This window comes from Impatiens glandulifera, chromosome 5 (genome assembly GCF_907164915.1).
Source record: "Impatiens glandulifera chromosome 5, dImpGla2.1, whole genome shotgun sequence".
In the NCBI taxonomy this organism is placed as follows: domain Eukaryota; kingdom Viridiplantae; phylum Streptophyta; class Magnoliopsida; order Ericales; family Balsaminaceae; genus Impatiens; species Impatiens glandulifera.
Window position 1 is genome coordinate 36,157,852 of NC_061866.1, and position 25,726 is coordinate 36,183,577.

Consider the following 25,726-nt stretch of genomic DNA (forward strand, 5'->3'; position numbering starts at 1 on the left):
GACTCACCAAAGATCAAGTCTATACGTAAATAATAATAATTACAAGAATATATCGTCGTTATTGATTATTTTTGTTTGTAAATTTTATGAAAAGTTTTTAATCCGGGTAGATTTGGTGAAAAGTTTTTAGTTCGGGTAGATTCTAAACCTAGTTCGGCCCTTGAATTGCAGTAGACTTGAGAGTGTTTCCGACATCAATAACAAATCGATATCTGACATCACCCTGAACCAGACGCTGCATTGCTGTGTTCACATAATCCATTGAAATAAGCTCAACGTCTGCTTTTACTCCATGGTCTGCAGCAAAATCAATCATCTCTTGTGTTTCCTTTATTCCACCTAGTAAACTCCCAACAATAATCTTTCTCCCTGCATCACCATTTTTACAAATAATCAATCAATCTCTTCCATATAATCTAATCTATCTATCTATCCCAAATTCCAAATCTTTATATTACTTGCCCGTGACTAAAGGATATGCTGAAAGTTCTAGAGGCTTCTCTGGCACACCAACAAGAATAAGCTTTCCATGCGACTTCAACAGGCTGATCAATGGATCTAAAGCGTGTGGAGAAGAAACAGTATCAATTATTCCATCCAGTGTACCAATGGCAGCCTAAAATGAATCAAGAATATTATGACATTTTTAAAACAAGGGTATTAGCAAGAATTAATTATGAGAAATACCTTCATCTCATCAGGATTACTACTGACTAAGAACGAATGAGCACCAAGCCGATCAACTGCCTCACTCTTCTTGCCAGGGGAGGTGCTGATAATAGTAACTTGAGCACCGAAAGCCTTTGCAAACTTAACCGCGCAATGGCCTAAGCCACCAAGACCGACAACACCCACATTTATTCCAGGCTTATCCAACCCGAAGAAGCGCAATGGGCTATAGGTTGTGATTCCTGCACAGAGAAGTGGAGCACATGCCTCTAGAGGAAGAGCATCTGGTATTTTGATGATGAAATGCTCTTTGGCTACCATTATGTCAGAATATCCTCCATAAGTAGGATATCCATTTTCGTCGATTGAGTTATAGGTATCAATCATCTTGGGACAATAGTTCTCTAAATCTTGACAACAATTGTCACAAGAATTGCAAGAACCAACAATACATCCCACACCCACCTTATCACCAACCTTTACTTTCTCTACCTTATCGCCAATTTCAGTTACAATGCCAACAATCTCATGTCCAGGAACCATGGGGAAAATGCTATCACCCCACTCGTTCTTTATCTGATGAAGATCTGAATGACATATCCCACAATACAGAACCTTGAAAGAGACATCTTTCTCACCAGTTGCTCTGCAAACAAAAATGTAACATCGAAAGAAACCCATGTCGAATAGTATTAAGTAATTGAACCATACCTTCTAGAAAACTTGAAGGGAGAGAGAACTCCAGACGAGTCTCTGCACGCCCATCCAAAGGCCTTCACAGGGTGCATTTCCTCAGGTGATTTTTCCATAACCTTAGAACTCTGTTAAGGATGTTGATGGGAGAAAACAACTTATAAAATAGGCAACTTGGCGATTATATTAATACTATTACTGAGTTTCTCTTTATTTTATTTTAACTTAACAAATTTAATTATATATATATATATATATATATATATTAATTTAATTTATAACATATTATAATAAGTAGGGCCGACAATTTTGAACACTACACGAAAACACGACCCGAACTGAACACGAAAAAATCAGATTAGTGTCATGTACTTTTTCTTTGGGTAAAAATGAGGTAAACCTGTTTAACTTAACATGATCTAAAGTAGACCCGATAACTCGTTTCTTTTGTTGAGATTTGTGTTATTCTTTCTTATTTACTTATTCATTTTTTTCGTAATTTTTTTATAGGCGGATTTGTTATTTAAATTTATTTTTATTTTGTATTGAAGTCCTTTTAATTTGAAATAGAGAAATGTAAATTAATAACATCGGATTTTGTTCGAGTTGAGTTAAGTAAATTGGGTCAAATGAGTCAGGTTCATGTTAATCACAAACAAACAAGTCAAGTTTAAATTAGAGATTTTGACCTAATTACTAAATATGTCAGATTTATATTATATTATAACCTTTCGACACTAACCTACCAACCTAAAACTTAACTAGATTGCCACCCCAATAATAAATATGAAGTTTAAGATTTTAAGTATTATCTTTACATTTATTTAATTTTTAGGAAAACGGTTAAAAATATTTTATTAAAATCCCAAAAGTAGAAGGGGGTCAAGAATAAAAGCTAGACAAATCTTAGTTATGATTAAAAGATAACAATCAAACGACCCTAAAGATCCTGAGAAATAGAGATTACAAACAAATATTAAAAGTTGTATCCAATCCTAATTTTCCCAATTAAAATTTTTGTTTTCATACCAACATGATGTTTGATGTTTCAACAGATTGTTTTCTTCTTCCCTTTTTCCTTCCTCTTCCTCTTCCCCTCCCTGTTGCAATAAAAGAGGATGAACGGAAGAGTATCTTTACATTTATTAATTAATTATATAACACTTATTTAACTATAAGGGAAATTAATTTTTTTATCCCAATATATAATATTAAATTTAAAATTTTGATATGCTATTTAATTAATGAATATATATAAAGTAAATTTAAAATTATAAATAAATATATATATATATATATATATATATATATTGATTCAAACAATCTAAATTCTTACAAATTGTCTTGTGTTATTAATGTTACTTAACTTAATTTATTTCAATAGTGATATCTATCATGATAATTTGATAGATGATTTTATTTTAAATGCATATACTTTGATTTTTTTTTTGTTAATTGTATTTAACTATTGAGATTAGATGTTTGTAAACCATCTAAGTTTTTGTATAAAGTATTACATTATTGTTTGGGTGTTAGTTAAAATTTAGATTATCTTATTTTTAATTGTTTGGTTGATTATTTGAAAATTTGTATGTCCAATTAACATAGCTCAATATTGAGGAAATATAGTTGTTATTGAATAATGTAAACCGCCTAGAAAAACGGCCGTTCATGTTGCCTATTTTCTCAATGTCTATAGAGGTTTTATTGATTATTGTATGTCCAATTAACATAGCTCAATATATACAACCATTTTCGTTAATATTAAAATTTAATTAGTATTATCATTTTTCTAAAGTAGTAACGAGGTTGTACGGAAAACAGATGAAGCATGATGTAGTAAATTAATGATCTAAGACTTCTGAAAAGGGCTATTTAAGGGTAAAGTGTGTGATCTTGATTTATATAGAAAAAACGTGAGTTAATTGGATCCTTACAACCGAAGTTGATGAGCTACTTAACTTTGGAAAAAGGCTATGCATAGGATTTTGTCTGATATAGGCTTATTTAGAAGGTAAAAAGTGGGAATTATTGTGATCTTTTAAACATAACATTCAAAAGAAAGCCTAACCTATAAAAGCTTTAGTTAAGAACCAATTTTAATGAAAATAAAGCTTAGGAGGAAGTTATTATATTTTTCACAAAAGCCAAAAAAAAAATTATTGTTACAACTTTTTTCAATTTTATTAACTCGTTTTCGGTCTAACTCAAACTCAGAACAAAACCAATTCATCATTCGTGAATGCAACATACAATTCCCCGAACAATCTCTTTTTGCGGGAGAGGAAGACACGGTCAATTTAAATTTAAAGAAGTGATTGCGATTTTCATCCTAATTTGAAACAAGACTAGCATTGAGTAACGTCGGAATTTTAAAACTATTTTTATAAATTTCATTAATGAATAAAAATTAGAATTTGGGTAATAAAATCAAATCAAATTCACATTAGATTCAAGTGTGAATTAAAAGGTGAAATTTGATCCAAATGTATAAGTTAATTAATTAATTTAAATTTATTGATTTATAATGTCTTGATGATCAATTAACAAATTTTTTTTTAATTTTTAGTGCAACTTTCATGAGTTTATTATTATCAATTGTTTTGATAATTTAATATTATTATTAACAAATGAAAAAAAAGAATGTAACATGAGTATTGAAAAATAAATGTCTTACTTAATTTTGACAATCAATTAACCTAATTAAGAAGAAATATTGAGGCAAATGAAAGACAATCAATACCAACCATCGGATCAAATGATGATTTTAGTTAACCGTTTATTAATTATTTAAACAATATAAATAACCATTATATCCTGCACCATCTTATATACAATATTATACCATCTTACCACTTCTTAATTTAGAATTCTAAAGGTTCATTCCTCTAGAAATTTAAAAGCCCTCTTCTTATTTTTGTTAGTGTTTTTCGAGTTATTGACTTATCGTATTTTTGTTGAAACTCGGTGATCGATTAATGTACTTTGTCAAGTTTGTTGCGTAGTGATTCAAGTGTTGAATTACTACTAAATTCGTTGTATTTTAAGAGATAATCATCTATGATAAGCTCCGGCACAAGTGGAGACAATGTATCTGTTGTAAGGAAAATGTGTCAAACAAATACCTCGAATAAACTTCTCAAATAGGTGATTTTGTTATTTGTATATTTTGTTATGTTTTGGGTGTGTTTGATAACAAGGTAAACACTTTTTTTTTTGTATTACTTTGTCCTTATGTTTAAGCTACTATTATTTTTTTTTTATAAGGATTAATTCTAATTAAATTTAAATAAGAGTTACACATATAAAATTAATTAGTATAAAATCCAAGATAACGTCTACAAAATTAAAATTAATAATTGATGATCTAGATATTAATTCTTGAGTTAAGGAGCCTACACTTATAATAAACTCTATGTTAATTAGAGTTTATTGGGTTTGTATTTGGTTTTGGGTTTGGGTCTGACCAAGAGTTATTTAGGTTTATTACCTGAATGTTTATCCTATAAATATGTGATTATTAAGGGTTTACAAGTGAAAGACAGAATTCTAGAGAGATAAAGTGTAAAGTAAAAACTCTGTATTCCTTCTTCTTCATAGTGAAATCTGGTGGCGACTGAAGTGGACGTAGCTCAATTTGAGTAAACCACTATAAATCTGTGTCTTCTTGTGTTCTTCTTTCTTGCATTTTTACAGATTGTTTTAAGCTGGTGGATTTGGGAGATACAAATCCTAACAACTGGTATCAGAGCAGCTAGGCTAGATCTGAGCATTGAAAATGATGGCAAGTGAGAACAATATAGGATATGGGATTGGAAGATTCGATGAGACAGATTATGACTTCTGGAGAATGCAGATTGAAGATTATCTCTATGGAAAGAAGTTTCACGTTCCTTTGAGTGAGGAACTAGAGAAGATGGATGGAGCTGAATGGAAACTCCTTGATAGACAGGTTTTGGGAGTTGTCCGATTGACGCTAGCCAAGACGGTTGCTCACAATGTAGCAAAGGAGAAGACCACCATGGGTCCGATGAAAGCTCTTTCTGATATGTATGAGAAACCATCTTCTAACAACAAAGTACACTTAATGAAAAGACTCTTTTACTTAAGAATGATTGATGGTACTTCTATCACTACTCATTTGAATAAATTCAATATAATTGTGAATCAATTGCTATCTATTGAGATTGATTTTGGGGATAAAGTTAGTGCCCTGATTTTGTTAGTAACTCTACCAAATAGTTGGGAACCTATGACGACAACAATTAGTAATTCAGTTGGAAATGCTAAACTGAAATTTGTTGAAGTTAGAGATCGTATTCTTGCTAAAGAGGTTCGTAAAATTGATTCTGGTGAAACATTTAAAGGGTTTGCTCTAAATGTGGAAAATAGGGGTAGAGGTAATGATAGAAATTTCAACCGAGATAAGAGCAGATTTATGTCAAGGAGCAGGAGGAGTTAGTCTAAGTATGGACAGACATTTGAGTGATGGAATTGTGGTAAACAGGGTCATTTAAAGAGGAACTGCAAAGCACCGAAGAAAAACGGTGATGATAAAAATGATGCAGCCAACGTTGTTACAGAATTTGTCACAGATGCGTTACTTATGTCTATTGATAGCCCGATAGATTCATGGTTTTGGACTTAGGAGCGTCTTTCCACACCACTGCTCACAAAGAATTAATAAAGAATTATGTGACTGGAAACTGTGGGAAAATATATCTTGCAGATGGTGAGCCACTGGATATTGTTGGCATGGAGGACATCAAATTGAAGATGACAAATGGTTTTGTTTGGAAGATTAATAAAGTGAGACACATTCAAGGTTTAATGCGCAGTCTGATTTCTGTTACACAGTTTGATGAAGAAGGTCACAAATTCATTTGTGGAAATGGGGCATGGAAGGTGACTAAAGGGGCAATAGTTGTTGCTCGGGGTCACAAAACTAGAACGTTATACACGACTTCAAATTGCAGAGAAACAATTACTGTAGTGAGCTGTGACATTGCAGGTTGGGCCATATGAGTGAAAAATGGATGAAAATTCTTTTGAAGAATGGACAAATTCCAGAACTAAAGTCTGTTGAACATCAGTTATGTGAAAACATCATTCTTAGAAAACAGAAACGGGTGAGTTTCTTAAAAATTGGGAAGGAGCTCAACAAAAAAGGCTAGAGTTAGTACACACTGATGTGTGGGGACCTACACATGTTTCTTCTATTAGCGGATCACAATACTACGTGACGTTTATAGATGATTTGACAAGAAATGTATGAGTATATTTTATGAAGCACAAGTTTGAAGTATTTGCTATTTTCAAGGAATGGAAGGGTTTGGTTGAAAATGAAACAAATCTGAAAGTTAAGTGCTTGAGATCCGACAACGGATGTGAATATATCAATTCATATTTCAAATAGTATTGTGTTGTGAATGGGATTAGTATAGTGAAGACCTTTCCCCGAACGCCTAAAGAGAATGAAGTAGCTGAACGAATGAATCGAACATTGAATGAGCGTGCTAGAAGCATGAGATTGCATGCATGGCTGCCTAAAACCTTCTAGATATAAGCTATAAATATTGTTGCCTACTTGATAAACAGGGGACCCTATGTTCCTCTTGAATTCAGAATTCCTGAAGAAGCCTGGAGCAATAAAAAGGTAAACCTTTCTTGTTTGAAAGCGTTTGGTTGTTTATCATATGTTTATATTAATGAATGTGATAGGAGAAAACTTGATCCAAAGTCTACTAAATGTTTTTTATTGGTTATGGTTATATCGAGTTTGGTTATCGTTTCTGGGATAATCAAATTCGGAAGATCATTCGTAGCAGAAATGTTATCTTCAATGAACAGGTTCTCTACCAAGATTGTGTTGAGAAGACATCAGATGGTGATTCCAAGTTGGAAGAGACTGGGTATAGTCGATTTGAGAGAATTTTCAGATAAATATATACTGACTGTCGAAGAAGAACAATGTGTTGTTGAAGATGAAATCGTTGAGAACGTGACCATAGAGGCAAATCAGCAAACACCGGTTATACAGTTGAGAAGATCGTCAAGGAATCGAAAACTAGTTGAGAGGTAGTCTCCATCTCTAAACTATATCTTGTTGACAGATAGAGATGAACCTGAATGCTATGAGGAAGCAATACAATCTGATGAATCGGTTAAGTGGGAGTTTGCAATGATTAGATGGACTCTTTGATGTTGAATCATACTTGGGAGCTCACTGAGCTACCAAAGGGAAAGAAAACACTTCACAACAAATGGATCTTCAAGATTAAAGAACAACATAATAAAACCATGAGGTACAAGGCAAGGTTGGTTGTGAAAGGATTTCAACAGAAAGAAGGTATTGACTATAATGAGATCTTCTCTCCAGTAGTTAAATTGATGATAATCAGAACTATTTTGAGTTTGGTTGTGAAAGAAGACCTTCATCTTCAACAAATGGATGTCAAAACTACTTTTCTTCATTGTGATTTAGATGAAGAGATTTACATGCGACAACTAGAAGGATTTGAAATCAAAGGAAAAGATGAGCTTGTGTGTAAGCTTCAGAAAAGTCTGTATGGTTTGAAACAGACTCCAAGACAATGGTACAAGAAGTTTGATAGCTTCATGAAAAGTAACAATTTTCTGAGGTGTGAAGCTGATCATTACTGCTATATCAAGAGGTTACATAAATCGTACATTATTCTACTCCTCTACGTTGATGACATGTTGATTGCTGGAGAAAGCTTGTATGAGATTAACAAGCTCAAGAAAGAGTTGTCTGAAAAGTTTGCAATGAAGGATTTGGGTGCTGCTAAACAAATCCTTGGGATGAGAATTTTTAGGGATGAAGAAGTTCTCAAGCTTTCACAAGAAGAATATGTGAAGAAAGTTTTTAGCACATTTAACTTGTATAATGCAAAACTAGTTACTACCCCCTTAGCTAGTCACTTCAGACTATCTAAAGATCAGTCGCCTTCAACAAAGGAGGAGAAAAATTACATGGCCAATGTTCTGTATGCCTCTGCCATTGATTGTATTATGTATGCGATGGTTTGCACAAGACCAAACATAACACGTGCAGTGAGAGTTGTTAGCATGTTCATGAGTAACCCAGGTAGACAACATTGGGAAGCAGTAAAGTGGATACTACGATACTTAAGAGCAAGTACGGGTCTCGCTTTGTGTTTTCGAAAGTCTAATATGGGTTTGGAAGGATATGTTGATGCTGACAATGGTGGTGATGTTGTTAGTATGAAGAGAACAACATGGTACATTTATACTTTGGGAGGTACTACAATCAGTTGAGTTTCAAAATTGCGAAAGATTGTTGCTCTTTCTAGTTGTGAGGCAGAGTATGTTGTTGTGACAGAGACTGCTAAGGAGATGATGTGGTTACAACCCTTTTTGCGAGAATTGGGTCAAGACTACGAGGGAAGTGTGTTGCGATGCGACAGTCAGAGTATCATTCATTTAGCAAAGAATCCTGTTTATCATGGCAGGAAAAAGCATATACAGGTTCATTATCATTTCATCCGGTCATCTTTAGAAGATGGAGTATTAGCTCTTGAGAAGATTCCCGGGAGTGAGAATCCAACTGATATGTTAACGAAAGTTGTGACAAATGAGAAACTAAAGTTGTGTGTAACTTCAGTTGATTTTCTTCGTTAAGACATCAGATGGAAAGCCACTACCGATCGAGAGATGATGAAGTTAGTCTCCAAGTGGGAGATTGTTGAGTTATGAAGCCTACACTTATAATAAACTCTACATTGTTAATTAGAGTTTATTGGGTTTGTATTTGGTTTTGGGCTTGGGTCAGACCAAGAGTTATTTAAGTTTATTAGAGGAATGTTTACCCTATAAATATGTGATTATTAAGGGTTTACAAGTGAAAGATAGAATTCTAGAGAGATAAAGTGTGAGGAAAAACTATGTATTCCTTCTTCTTCTTCATAGTGAAATCTGGTGGTGGCTGAAGTGGACGTAGCTCAATTTGAGTGAACCATTATAAATCTGTGTCTTCTTGTGTTATTCTTTCTTGCATTTTTATAGATAGTTTAAGCTGGTCGGATTTGAGAGATACAAATCCTAACATTAATTGCATAAACAATTTACAAAATTAAAACTCCCATTAGAAATGATCCAACAATTATGCGGGAATCTTTGGTGTCGGGAGAATCTCTACCAAAGATTCTATGCGGCAATTAAAATTATCCTTAGCCGAGGGTTGATAAACCACACCAAAATATATATTGTCAAATGAAAATGGACCATCTACATATATGGCCGAAATATTGAGAAATCAATACAATTCATGTGAGGATATTTGTAAGAGGTCCTCCATGTGAAAAAATAAATTGAGTAACTTTGTATTGGAAAAATGAAAAATAACTTCAGATCCGATTATTTCATCTTATTTGCTGCTAAGAAGGGAACGAACACGGACCCGAGAAAGTATCACTAACACAATCAAAAGGTATGAGAAACAAACGACACACCGACGATTAAGAGTATTATTCGGATTATAAAAATCCGAGAAAAAAAACTAATTCGACTAAATAGGATGTCAGACGGTATATAACACAATATTATCTCAAAATGATAAAAAAACAAGACATCCTCTCATGCTTAAAAAAAAGTTAGTTAAAAGGACATCAACTTTTTGAAATTTACATATATATATATATATATATATATTTATAATTGACATATAAAAGAGACCATAAATGGGTAATACAATTATAAATAATTTTGAAGTATATATTTTAAGATATATGTCCTTAAGTAAACTTTATATTGAATTTATCATTGTTAAAATATTAACTCTTGTACTTAGGTTGGGTCACCATCTCATTTCCCTTCACCTTTATTTGGAACTTTCTTTTTAAGTACCCAAAAATGAAAATCAACTATATTGTGAAACAAAAATTAATTAATCTTATTTGGTACAGCTTTTCAATAATTTGACAAAAGAAAAAGGAAAAAAGAAATGATTTGACAAGATTCTCATATGAGTTTCATTAAAAAATTTGTAAACTTTTTCTCAAAATAGTTATTCCTTTATTCCATTACAACTTAACTCTCAATATCTATAATCACTTATTAATATCAACTTTTAACTTTCTTGTACCTTCGAGATATGTATCACCAAATGTCAAAAAATCCTCTATTATTCTTCATTGTTAGGTACTTAGGTTTCTTCAATAAGCATAAACAAAACAAAAGAACCCGATTTAGTATAAATCTTTAATGTGGTGAGTTAGTTCTCTAATTAATTATTCAAAAGTGATTTCGAAAATAAAGAATATGTACTCCCTTCTATATGAAAAAGTCAAAGACATATTTTTCATGTTTATAAAAGTGAATCTTAACTTTGAAGACAAAATAATGGTTGTTCTCCAGTTATAAAAGAATTTCACAATTATTTTTATATTTATACTACATTTTATTTTGAATAAATATTAAAATACTGTAAACATGTAAATTTGAACAACCTCAATTTATAATAATATTTATAATTTTAAAATAATACATATAATTTTTAAATTCAAAATAATTCCAAAAAGAGTTAAAACTACTAAAAATAATAATTAAAAAAAATTAAAAATAATTTGGGGATAAAATATTGTATTTATTTACCCAAATTAATCTTAAAAAAAGGTTGAAATAATTTAATTGTGACTTTAAACATAAATTATGTATAGTTCATGGCATAAAATAATTAAATAAATACCTTAAAATACCCCAAAATAAAAAATATGGACATAATTTTAATTATGTTTCCAAAAATATTTTGTTTATTAATTTGGTGAGGAACATCGCAAGAAAGAGTTAAATATTTAATTTCAAATAATTACACTTTTATTAAAAATATAAATTAATAATTATGTGTGACGGAAATTATGTTTAAACTTTGCAACATGATCAATGTCTCCATCAGATAAGTGCCTGGGATTCATCCAACGCCTCACACGCTTCCACCCAACCGATTGTAGCCAAGTAGAAGAACGCCCGAGTCGCACATGATCAACAAACAGACCACTAAGTGTCGTTGGCCAAAACGCCAAAACGCTTAACGGACCGCCAACAGATCGCAACGACGTCATTTTGTTCTCCTTCTCCGTTGAAAAATTGCAAACGCCGGAGACTCGCGCTCAACCCCAGCGACTTTCTAGAAACTCCATCTTCGTCATTTCTCATACTTATCCCTCCAAACTCCACCAACGTACACGTCTCTCCCTCGCCTTCAATTCCTATGGGATATAACATAAAACTAGGTTGTCAAGGACAAAACAGAAATGAAGAAGAAGAGTTTTAGAAGCCAAATTCAATATGAATTCGACTTCGAAACTGACCTAGATCGAGTATAAATACTCCCTAGGTCTCATTCTTCTAATCCATCGTATGGAATCCAATTATCACAGCCAATTCGAATATTTCAAAGGAGCTCCCATTATTGTCTTTTTGAAAAAAAATTGTTTCGGTATTCTAAGCTTCAATGCAAAACTCTAGAAAGCTTCCTAAAGATCATTGGAGTGTTCTCAAATCACTAGTAAGCTTTCAGAGCATCTTTAATTCAAATTGTGATTCAAAATTTCTTTTTTTCAAGTTCGATCGGATTGATCTTATTTAGGGCTCAATTTTATTCTTTCTATAGAGGAAATCAATCCCTAGACGATGTCCAATATTTCCATTGAAAAAGATTTTATCAATTTAACCACAATCAAAAAGACCAAAAATTAATTTGAAAATCTAAAAATTTGAAGTTCGTGTTCTTGAGCTTTTGAGCTTGAATTTTGATTCAAATAGATGCCTAACATGTTTGTAAACATGTTAGGATAATTTTCTATTCATATTACATAAATCCCGATCATTTTGATAAAACAGAATTTTTTTAAATAAAATGTTTGAATTTCAGTTTTAAAATTTCTTACAGAGCTCGATTGTTGTTCTTATTTTGGTCGTGTTCGATTGTAGACATCCTTTTAAAGTTGTTGGATCAAGAAATAGGCCATAAGATGGCCTAATTCAAAAGTTTTCAAAATTTTCCCTAGAATTCGTTTTGAAAAATCAATTATTTTAGGGTTCGATTGATTGATTTTAGGATTAGGGGTTATGATTCCTACATTAAGTGGAGTTGATAGCAACTTACAGATTGTGTTTTTATGATCTGTATCAAAAGATACAAACCTGTAATTTTCATACCAAATGAAGAACACTCAGTGTTCTTGGCCTGAGTTATGTAGGACCGAGGACCGAGATGAAGGACCAATAATTCTCAGTCCTAACAAAGACCAATAATCAAGAAAATTGACCTAGGACCGAGAATACTAACCTATGTTCTTGATCTAAGAGCGAGAAATCCGACCGAGGATTCTCACCAAGGACCGAAAGGTCTAACCTAGGACCGAGACTCCCAAGATCCACGATCGAGAAATCTGGATCTGAGACCAAGACTTCCAAACCTAGGACCGAACAATTCGAGCTCTGACTGAACAATTTGAGTTCAGGACCGAGCCTCCCAAACCCCATGATCAAACACTCCAGTCCTTTAACTAAGTCTCTCGAGCCCCAATCAAGAGCACCCTCGGTCTAGACCGAGCCCATCTGGTCTCTAATCGAAAAAAACGAACCCAACCCCTAGAACACCGGTCCTAAGGTCTGTTTGGTTCTCTTTTTTAAAATCCAAAATTATTTTTGTAATTTTAGAACCTCAATTCATTTTTAAATAATTCCAAGAGGTTAGAAAATGATTTTACAATATTTTCGGGATATTTCCCAAACAAATATTTTGACTAAGAATCCTTTATTTTTAAATTCTAATACTTTTCTGATATTTTTGAGGTCTTATACTCAATCTTATATAACCGCAATCACATGTACGCAGTTCTAAATAATTTTGTACAATTATTTATGTAATCTAAACTTATCCTTATTTAGGACCATCGAAATATTAATTAAAATAAATAAATGTTATAAATAATTTTTTTGATAGTCAGACTTTTAAAAAATAAACCCGTTTTCAATGGGTGCAGAGGACATAAAGCAAAAGCCCTTTCTCGAGCATAACCAAATAATGAATCCCTTATGAAACTATGTATAAATTACGTTTATACATGTACATTTTAATGATTTTTCTAAAATTATTTAACAACTTTATTTTCAAATAAATAGTTTTTTCTTAAATTAATTATGTTTGATTAATTTAAATCGAATTTCAAATCAAATCGTCATTTGGTTACAATAAATCCTCATATTATTAAAATTTGAATAAAATTGTTTATTTTTACATGATTAAATTTAAAAGCTGCCAGGTATTGTCAAAATCATTAAAAATAATATTTTGTTTTAAAAAAAGATGTCTGGCACGCAAACTAAAAACCATTGAACCTCGAGCCACCTCTAGTTCCCCGTATTACCACGTGTCCTACAAACACGTTCTAAGTTGCGGAGAGAAATTTCCAGATTAAAATATAAACTAAATAAATATCAAAATATAAAATAAATAATGATAAATTTAATTAGTCTAAAGAATTATTTAAACATAATAAATTAATAGAAAAATAATGTTTATAATTGAAGAATAATATAGGAAAGTTGGTCAAAACACTTTTGTAGTTGTGTGCATTCGGAATAAATAGAGTAGTTAATTAATTAATTTTTCCTTAACTTAGTAAATATATTAGATAGTGTAGACACTTATTTTTTACGTTATAATTTTATAATTTTTAATCATTCTGAACCAACGAATTATTAAAATATATTGATTCATTACATAAAATTAAATTAAACAATTAATTTAAAGACGGTGTCGTCTTAATTAAATTTTAAATTAATTAAATTTCGGACTATTTTAAATAATATATGAAAATGTACAAATAAATAAATAAATAACCGAATAGGCTAAATACTTATATCTATTAAATGTGTTTTTTTTTTTTTTATCGGATGTGACTGCTGACCACCGTAGGTGGCCCCCATAAAGGTGGCCCCCATAAAGGTGGCGTATCAAGAGGATACAAGAAGGGGCTTAAGCATCTCTCACCAACGATGGAGCTACATTTGATGGGTTGTTGCACATGTTAAACCTTTTGAAATTATATATATATATATATATAAATAAATAAGTGTGTATTTATCTAGATGACTTTACATGTTAATTATATAAATGAGGTATTTTATTATAATTATTATTTTATTTTATACAAGTAATATTTTTTAATATATAAATATTTATAATAATACATAAATTTTTATTATTATATAAATAAGATTTAATTATATAAGTTAAAGTATAAGAAATTATATATAAAATAATTTAATATTATTTAATTTAAAACTACATTTATATGAAAATTATATATTTTTTTTTATTAATTTTAATATAATTAATAATCCAAATTATTTATAAAATAAAGATTGAAATAATAATTTATATAAATATAAGAATAAAATAGTCTTTTATATTTCTTAATTTAAAATTAATTTTAAATTATTACAAAAATTTATAAAAAATATAAATTATTATTCAAAAACAAGTTAAAATAATTAGATTTAATTCAATTATTTAAATAAAGAACTTGACATATTTATTCTTCTTCCAAAAAGGTTTATAGACATTAATATTCTATAATTGTTTTGAGGGTCTTGATAATCTGTTTTTGGCAACAATTTTGAGTTTTTTTTCCTTATTTTATGTTTTTTTACCTATATTCTCATCAAACTATACTGAAATTCTAAATTATATTTATATTATTTTTTATTTATATAGTAGTTAGTCATCACTTAATGATTCTTAATGTAAAAGAGATCATGGTTAGAGATTTGGGAAGTCTTGCTAAGAAGATTGTTGAAACTAGGAAACATAGAGTTTTTACATTGATATATCGATTGATTGAGTTAGCATTGATTTTACCTATTACGATTTCTTCTATTGAAAGAGTCTTTTCTACGATGATAATTATTAAGACTGATTTATGTAATAGAATGAATGATGAGTGAATGAAGGACAGCTTGCAGTATACATCGAGAAGGAAAATTTTGCCAAAATTGAAAATGAGCAAATTTTACAACATTTTCAACAAATAAACACCCGAAGAACTCATTTGTCTCTATTTGTTTGTGTGTCTAGTAGTAGTTGAATTGTAAAAGGATAAATATTTTATTAGTATCTGCGTGATTTTGTATCTTTATTATTATCATTATTAATTATACTTTTATTTTTGATATAAGTGTTGTATATTAAAAAAAATATACTTGATAAATTTTCAAGCACATGTTGAAATTTGGCTCTAGATTCACCACTGCCCCATATCACCATGAACGTAGGTCACAACAACCCACACATGCACTACTCAACTTGGAGAGGCACCTAATCGATCAAGTGCGCATAAAAGTGGAGAAGTCAACGTGTCGAAGGGCGTTGGGTGTTCCACATCCTACTTATGTTAGGCTTGGGCTTCGTGCCTAGGTATGATACTTGCGCGCGATGACCCTATTGTTTGTCTGTCTTGGTCGCGGTGGTCAGACAGTCGGGCACGTCAGTTTCCGTTCATCAAAATTTTGTTTCCTTCTTCCTCAATCTTTACAAAAACAAACACAATAACATTCATATATATTTTCTTTTATCTATTTATTATCCTAATTAATTATTTGTGCATCTTGGATTTTATTTTAAAATAGTTCAAAATTTAATTATTTTAAAATTCGATCGATATGACACTACATTTTATTTAAAATAATGATTTATTTTAAATATCGTGCAATAAGTCTGCACAAAATTTAAAAGAATGATTAATACAAAATTTTAAAAAAATTAAAACTTAAAAATTGTTGTGTACACATACCACCTTTCAAAATCTAACCTTGTGTGTAACATAGAGGTGTTTGGAAATAAATAATAATGCATACTTTCCAAGCATCAAATAATTTTGAATAAATTTTTAATAATAAAATTGGTTGAGCTGAGTAAAATAAAATAAGACAACAAATGGACAAGATTATTCACATGATTTTGGAAAGTATAAGAGGTTCTATGGTGTAGTGGTTAGCACTCTGGACTTTGAATCCAGCGACCTGGGTTCGACTCCCGGTAGGACCTCATTTTTGCTTTTACCAAAATGTGTTTTTTAACTTTCAAAAAAAGGTTGTTAAAGGGACAAAAAAATATGTAAGTATAAAAGAGGGGAGTTGACTTCTATTTATACAAAGGTGTTTTTTTTACTCTAAAAAAAAGTTGTACTTTTTTCCATGATGAATGGTTGGCACCATTCCTATATTTTGTCTATGTGTACCGAGGAGAAAAGGAAGAAAAACAAGCAAGTATGAAAGAGGGGAGTTGACTTCTAAAGATGGACTTCTCGAATTTATTTCTTCATTTCAATGTAATTGTGCCAAATATTTGAGGAATAATTATCATATTCTAAAACGGAAATTTTCATTATCAAGTTTGTTGATATTACTGGAACTCGTGTCAATGTTAGAAGATTGACATTTCGTTCATTTAAGCTCTTTTCTTACTTTGACCTATTTTTTATAATTAATTTGTAATGTCTTTAAATGAAATTAAATTTATATTAAAAAATAATAATAAAAAAAACATCCAAAGGAAGAGAGAGAAAACTCTAGAAATTTCTAGCGATATTACGACGAAAATTCTGGCAGAAAATTCTCTCATCACGAAATCACGATCGACACGAACGATACGATTGACATGAACAGAACAATCGATAAAATATCAAGGTCGGGATTCTCTTGTTGTAATCGCGGTTGCTAGTCACTTAGGGTCACTTTCGGCACGATCGACACAATTGGCACAATCAGCACAATCGACACGGTAACTCTAATAACTAGGTCATTCATTCATATACAAAAATTGGTTGGAAGATTAGAGTTTCAAGTTACCCTATTCTATAATTGCTAGGGTTTCTGGTGTACCCTGTTCTATAATTGCTCTACTTTATTGCTATTTTTTTTTCCATTAAAATGGGAAGAAAGAAAAATAATAAAGATAAGGAAGTCAAATAATTTGTGATGTAAGGTTTAAGAGAGGCATCTGAAAAAGAAATTGATAGGATTTCTGAAGTAATTATCAAGGAAAAACAAGAATGCAACAAAGGTAAGGAACCAACTGTTGAAAAAATTTCTGAAGAAAATGTAGTAGAAAAACAAGAGAAGAAAGAAGGAATTTGGAAGGTTGGTTATAATGAAAGAGCAAATATCTTTTGACTGAAAAATCAATTCACAAAGCTCCTAATGCACGCAAAGAAATGAGAGATTGTTCTCAATAAAGAAAAAATACAGCAAACAACCGTCCAATTGAATGTACACTATCTTAAGGACTAAAATTTACTAAAAAAGGAAGAGTATGAAAAGATAGTAACTAGTTACTTAAAATAATAAGGGAGTTGATGAAGTCCCTTAAATCTAAGACCTGTACTATCATGAGCAATTCTAGTTAGAGATTAAGCGAAGTATGGAAAAATAATCCAGGAAAGAAAGCAAAGTATCATGCTTATAAAGGAAAATTTTACTTGGGCGATGTTAAAACAAAAGTGGAGGTACTCAATTCTCCTTTTGAATTTAAACTGCCAACTGAAGTAGAGGAAAAATGTATTAAAGAATGGGAAAATATAGTGGTTACAAACTACATAGAAAAGAATAGAATATCATTCTTAGTCACCAAGGAAGGCTTAATGAAACAATGAGAGCAAAATGGACTAGAGAAGGTTTCTGTAAATATACATGATCTCTATTTTCTACAATTCAAAAAGGATCAAACTTGGATGATATTTTAAAACATGGGCATAGTTATATTGGATCCAATTTTATAAAGTTGAAGAGATGGTCTGAAGAATTAAACCTACTAAGCAAACCAAAAGAAACAGCCCAAATATGGTTTAAGGTTTGGAATATCCCAGCACACATGTACAATGCAAAAGCTCTAAGTCACTTTGAAAGTTTATTGGGGAAACCATTATACATGGACCCAGTTACAGAAGGAGTACAACTTACCTTTGCTAGAATAAGTATTAAAATACATCCTCGAAGTACACTACCAAAAAACATGATATTAGTTAATAGGAAAGGAAAGCCTACAGTCATGAAAATCTCGTATGAATGGAAGCCAGACATGTGTGTTCTCTACAATATTTTTCAACATGCTAGCACTAAATGTGCAAAAAAAATTGAGGAAGAGCATTAAATCATGAAAGCCCCAAAAGAAGAAAAGAATATAAATGAAACAGAAGAATCAATAATCAAAGAGCATATTGGGGAAGTTAAAGACAATCAACAAAGAAAAAATAGAAAGAAAAAAATCAAGGAAGAATCAGAGAAGTAAAACAGTAATGACGTAGAAGAATAAAGCAAAGTAGAATAAAATAATGAAAAAATCAATGAAATTGATGAAATATGGGATGTCAAAGATGATAAACCTAAAGACAAGGAAGAGGAAGAGGCAGAAGATGAAAGCAAAAATATAACAGAAGAGAAAAGCAAAGAGGAAATTAAGGTTGTTGATCCTCAAACACGTAAAATTGATGTAGAGAAAAGTAGTTAAAAAAGCCCTAAAATCCTGAAGAATAATACATATTATTATGTTAGTATGCGTTCAAATAGAGGAAAATTAAACAATAAGAACATACATGCATCATCATCTGCTTTAATTCAATCTCCCTTCATTAAAGAACGAGAGAAGAAGGGAACGTAGAAGGTAATATGGTAAAAAAAGGCGGATATGAAGACAACATAGGTTGGGATAGCTAGATTGCAGTCTTTATTCATTGTAATCTTTGTTTTGTAATGTAATTTGACTGCTACTATTCAGAAACTTTTTGGACTTTTGTTTGTTATCTTATAATCAAAACTAGGGGTTGTCTAGTTTTGATTATTGACCCTACCACTTTTAGGCTTTTTAATGAAATTGTGTTAAACCATTTTTTCAAAAAAAAGTTCGAATTAGAGTTAGTAAAACCGACTCAAATAGAAAGTTAAATAATAATTTGTTTAAGAGATTATTATTTTTGAAAAATAATAAAAGATAGAAAATAAACAAATCATGATATTAATATTGCACTACTAACTAATTTATTATTATAAAACCATGATATTAACTCATAACTCATAAAGTGCAGCATAATACGAAGTGAGACAATAATTATCATACATGAGGGAGAAAGCATAATTCAATTTTAACATACCTATAATAGTTTTAAAAAAAACCACACAAAGTATAATGATATTAGAAGTGCAGCGTTAATTCCTTATACACATGATCTAGATAACACAAGTACTATTTTATATTCTTAAGCATATCGTCGTTAAGAATACTTTTGTATATGACGTCTACACAAAGAATAATCTTTTAGACATGGTTTTAATATTGTTACACAGACCTCCTAAAAATAATGTTAAGTTAAGTCGAGAGGTGAAGTTTGACAAAACTTGATCACACACAATGGAGACACAAGTAGTGATTCAAAACAAAATCATAAATCGAGGTGGAGAGATGTCAATAGAAAGACACACTTTCAAAGGAGAATAATATGAGACCATTGAGATTTCTTCTAATGTTGGGGAGGAGGATGCCTTGGAGAGGAGGTATCATTGACCATGGATGGATGAAAGAATATTACGCATCATGTTCAATTGTGTGACTATATTGCTTCACATTCTAGTATTTCTTGTGCTTTGTCGTAGTTGGAGAGAAAGAAGACTTTTTCTTGTACAAGGCAACTATCGAAAGGAAATTTATTGAGGCATGTGTTAAAGAAATACAAAGAAGACTTTTTCTTGTACAAGGCAATTATCGAAAGGAAATTTATTGAGGCATGTGTTAAAGAAATACAAGGAGATTTTGGTTATGTGAAGAAGGATAAAACTTGAGAACTAGATGGTTTATCAAAAGGGCAGGAACTAGATTGGAATGAGTGGATCTACAAGAAGATGTAATGAATTCCAACATTGGAGTGTGGTAGGTTCAAAGTAAGGTGGCACCTTGAGTTTGAACAGATGTATGTCGATACAATATTTCTTGTTGGTGAAACCACAAATGAGACAACTAAATGGTCTTGTCCATTGAGGATATAACGTGAAGGTATGTTTTATTATAAAAAGATAATATCAATATTATATTATTATATTATATTAGTTTCCTTATAAGTCTAATTTAATGTCAATATATTAGATATAACATATGTAACTCAAAATATATCATTTAATACAATTTTCTATATATTCTAATATGGTATTAGAGTAAAAATTCTCTTAAACTACAAAATTTAGTCTTCTCAACATTAATCAATGATTACCTTAGAAATTGATGGAGAACTCTAATCATTATTATTATATTTTTTAATAATATTTTTTTTTTAAATAATTCTATTTATGTTCTTATTTTCTTCGACAATCATATACTTTGAGTTTAGTTTTCAGTTGTTGTTTTATTCTAGTAATCAATGCTCATATTTTTATTAGTCTTAATCCAATCATATCTGCTACTTTACTAGTTAGTTAGTCAGCACTACCATCATTTCGTTAGATAAGTTTCTTTTTAGGTGTTGTTTCACCCAACATTCTATACCAATGGGACTATACCTTCTTTGTTGGTTTAATCTTTTACACAACACACTGCCATCCCATCGTTGGATGGATCTTGAGACTCGTTAGACTTCAGAGTTCATTCAATTGTTGTTTCACTCCAACATTAAATGCCCATGGGATTCTACCTCTTTGTTAGTTTATCAGTCAACACACTACTTTCTATAACTGGATGGAGCTCACGAATTTTGGAAACTTGAAGAATACATCTTCAACATTTCAACATCTTGTGTTGTTCAAGTCATTTCAATGTTGAGTTTGAGGAGGATGTTAAAATATAAAGATAATATAATTGTAAGATATTATCACAATATAATAAATTGTGATAATATCAATATTATATTATTATATTATATTAGTTTCCTTATAAGTTTAATCTAATGTCTATATATTAGACATAACATATGTAACATAAAATATATTATTCAATACAATTTTCTCTATATTCTAACAATATGTTTTCATGGGGAACCTTTGCATGGATACTTTAGGGAATGGAACGAAAGGTAAAAAAATATAAAATTCCCAAAAAAGGAAAAAAACCAAATGAGTTTCCTATATTTTCTTAGAAAAGCCTAGGAAAATTTAGTTCCTAACAGTTTGAAACAAATGAATTACACAAAACACAAACAATTGAAATTATTTATCTAATTAAAAAATTTCCCATTCTTGTGACTTCTTTGAATGTGATATTCGAGTTCCAGATTAGTTTCTAGTTTTGCTTAGTCATGGGTACTCGTCTCAACGTTTGTAGATTTGTGCTGCTGTCGAATATTTTATCTTTTCATGTCTCGTATACACCTCTTCTTATTATCCAGTGCACCATTGCGTTCCTTTCTCACCATATGTGGTAGACGATTTTACCGAAGCCTCTTTGGAAAACACTTGACTTGAAACTTTTTCCCTTCGTTGTGTGTGGCTTCATTTTTTTTTATCTCTTTCCATTATGTAGGTAGACTAACCATTTCCATGCTTCTGTAAAACTTCTTCTCTAGCTTTGATGTGTAAGGACGATAACCAAATAAGTGATCTATTGCCTCTTCATTCCCTTCACATAATAGACAGCTTGGATTCAGAATTTCCATGTACTTCCTCATGTGATCTCTCGTGTTTAACCTTTCTAAAAATGCAAGCCATAAAATGAATTGGTGTCTTGGGATAACCTTTGACGATCAGACCATATTAGCTCAATCTATTGTTTTCTCCTTCTTTTAGATGGTGTCCAAACTTTTTCTTGAAATCATCTTACCGTTTTCCTCGTCTTTCCATCGGTGTATGTTTGTTCTTTCATTAAATTGAATTTTACTAATATGTTCAATAATGCGCCACCTCACCGGTATTTGTCTAACGAGCGAATTTTATAGCCCGTCTTTAATGTCTCTAACCTTGGCAGCTAAGCAGTCCCGTCTGATCCACACGTTTCTGAATTCCTCTTTATTGATTAGAGGTTGGTCCTCATGCCATGGATCATGCCAAAATAGTGTATTTTTGCAGTCTCCCCAACTAATGAAAAAACAGTCCTGCAATATTGTTTCTTATCTTAAGAATTTTCTTTAACGACCATCACATACCTTCGCTTATTTTGGATGTACAAATGCTTACTTCGTGTTTCATAAACCGGGTGTGGTCCCACTTATTCTAGAGTGATTCTTATTTGCTCTCGATGGCCCATATATGCTTATGCGTAACGCTTTATTCCATTCAACACAGTTCTTGAGCCCCATGCCGCCTTCTTCCTTTGGTTTGAAAAGTGCGGTCCACTTAACCTTCTTCCCGCCTCTTCCGCTGCTTCCCCAAATAAAGTTTCTCATTAGCGCATCAAGTTCTTTCATTATCTTCTTCGGGAGCACGAGTTGCAATGACCAATAACCGATGATTCTCATTACCACGCTTTTGACCAGTCAATTCTTCCTATATAAGTTTCTTTGCTTCCTAGGAGGAAATTGAGTTATTCATTTTCTCGATCAGTGGTCTAAAGTACGAGATTTATATATGTTTTGTTGTGAGTGATATGCCTAAGTATCTTACTGGGAAGCTTCCTTCTGCGATGCACATGATGTTGTGAATGTTTGCTTTCGTTTCCTTTTTTGCTCCTCTATAGAATGCCAATTTCTTGTTCTCGTTGATAGTCAAACATGTAACCTCAGAAAAAATATTAGTGCAGCTCTTATAGCTTTTATGGAATCAACGTCAGCATGCGCGAGAAAGAATAAATCGTCAATAAAGCATAAATGAGTGATCTTCTCCTCTTTACAGAATGGGTGGAAGATATATGGTCGATTCTTTTGGAATATCGTAAAGACGCTCTCAAAGATCTCCATGATGACGACGAAAAGGTAAGATGATAGAGATTGAAATCCTTACACTAAGAGTCCTTTTGGAGTCCCAAGTCATTGAAGATGACTGGGCAAAATCTCACTATGACTAGTTAGCATTAATGAAAGACCACAAGTTAGTTGTGTTATTTAAAACTAATGTTTACCATAAACGAATGACCGATACCTTTAATAAAAGGTCCATCATAGGAACCTAAAAGAATGTGACTTGGTGCTTAAACGAACCTGAGAACTATTAGACCCCAGGGGCAAATTCTGACCACAGTGGGAAGGACCCTTCTTGATTAATAAAATCCTCTTTCGAGGCGAAGTTCGTCTACTATAGTTGAAGGTGAAGAGTTTATTGCTCCAAGAAATCTCGACGCACTAAAATCATATTATGTGTAATATCAATATGTGCATATGATGGCTCACAATCCAGCCTTACCATAACTATGACGGCTCACAATCTAACCTTACTAGGACAATGACGGCTCACAATCCAACCTTACTAGGACTACGTCGACTCACGATACAGCCTTATCAGGACTAAAACAGATTTAGTCCCCAGCCTCGAATGGAATAATCGACCTCTTGTTTTGTATAACTACGAAATCCAAAAGGGTGAACTACGTGACACCTGATTCTTCCAAAGGAATAAAAAGAATATATCAAGGACAAAAGGAAGATACTTAGGAAGCCTATATTTAGGTCTGGTCTCAATGATAATAAAATTATAAAAGGAATTGACAATTCCTAGTTTTGTCTCACCTAAAGTTTGAAGACAGTAGGAACCTTGGAACTTTCCACCACCTGGTGACAAGGATTTTAGGAAATAAGTAGCAGCAAAAGCCAAGAGCTGCTTCATTAATCAAATAGTGACTGATCTCCCGAATATGACCCCGAGTTTCTAGAAAAATTTAATCGATGAATATCCTTAATAAGTTCGTTTTCGTGATACGCGATTATCTACATAATTAATCCTCTATGAAAGCCTTTTGAAAAAAAATGGAATAAACCCAAAATCCAAGCCAAAGACACAATTTTAGAAAGGATGTCTCATCTCCTTTTTGTACAAAAAACAGAGAGATCTAGACTCAAGGTTTCAATATATATATATATAATATTATACACTCCCGTGTATGTTAAGGTGAAATCACCGTTTATGCTCACTCGGGTAGTTGTCCCGATAACTATCACAAGAGAAAAACTTATCGATTCCCACATATATACCCCGGTAACCCTAAAAATCAATATGATCCCGTGTAGGTTAAGGTGTTGAAATCACCGTTTATGCTCACTCAGGTGGTTATTCCGATGACTATCACAAGAGCAAAACAAACCGATTTCCCCAGATATATCCTGAAAGACAAAAAAATGAAAAGAAATTTCCCAAAGCCATGAATAATCGAATATTCAAAGAATTGCAGCCAATGAGAAAGAAACCAAAAATATTGATGAACGAGATTTCACGTCTTAGTCACCTTTCTTGTAAGTTAAAAGTTTAGATAATCGTCTACACGAGATTGAACTTATCATATGTATCTTAACATAAAAGAAAAAAAAAACTTGGGCTCTTTAAGCAATATAATCTCTAACCAATTACATAAATGATCATAGCTAAGCCCCGAACACATTTCAAATTTGAGTCTTTATAATCCGTGGATAGGATCGAGTATTCTTCTATTTTCAAAAATTATTTGAAATAGAATTGGGAGTAGTCCGTCCCAAATAACTTTTATTAAAGCTCCAACGCCACAAGAAATATAAGGCACCACGAAGCATGACCAAACGACTAGTTGATGTTTCAACTAGTTGAGAAAGATCACTTCGTAAAGACAAAAGGGAAAAAATTTTATTCCTTAAGTGATAAAATTCCCTTCAGAGTCGACAATTTTAAATTTAAGTATTGAAGGACATTTTGTCATGTTAAAACCAAATCTCCACTCAACACAACTGGTTGATGTTTCACCTAGTTGCTAATGACACTTTGTCAAAACCAAGAAATATAAGATGTCAATAAAATTAGCTTCTCTCATAAACAATCCCCATCTAAATTCTAAATTTTCAAACAGTTGTGAATGTCACTTTGTAAAAGACCTCTCCAAAAGTCCAATCTTTTGATAGACACAATAGATCATTTAAAAAGCCCCATTTTGATAGGCATCAATATAGGTCACTATCATGACATATCCCCTTAGAGTGATTATTATCACCATCTTCAAGTAAGTCATATCTCATTATAGGCATTCATAGAAGTCATTATTATGACTAATCCCGTGTGATAAATTCCATCTCTTGTTGAACATAGCATGATTATTATCACTATTCCCCATGATAAAGTATTTCCAAAAAGTTTTTTCTATTCCTTAGTCAAGCCCTATCTACTGATAGGAATCATCAAGAATTATTATGGAAGAATTATTGTAATAACTCATCCCTAACCAGACTCCTAT

General features: G+C 31.6%; 1 non-coding gene and 1 pseudogene across 1 annotated transcript; one reads left to right on the forward strand and one right to left on the reverse strand.

The window, feature by feature from the left end:
• Window positions 1-650: 650 nt before the first annotated feature.
• Window positions 651-22,052, reverse strand: LOC124939264 (annotated as a pseudogene).
• On the forward strand, window positions 16,385-16,456 carry TRNAQ-UUG. Its single transcript has one exon. It is a non-coding gene; the product is annotated as a tRNA-Gln (tRNA).
• Window positions 22,053-25,726: the final 3,674 nt, after the last annotated feature.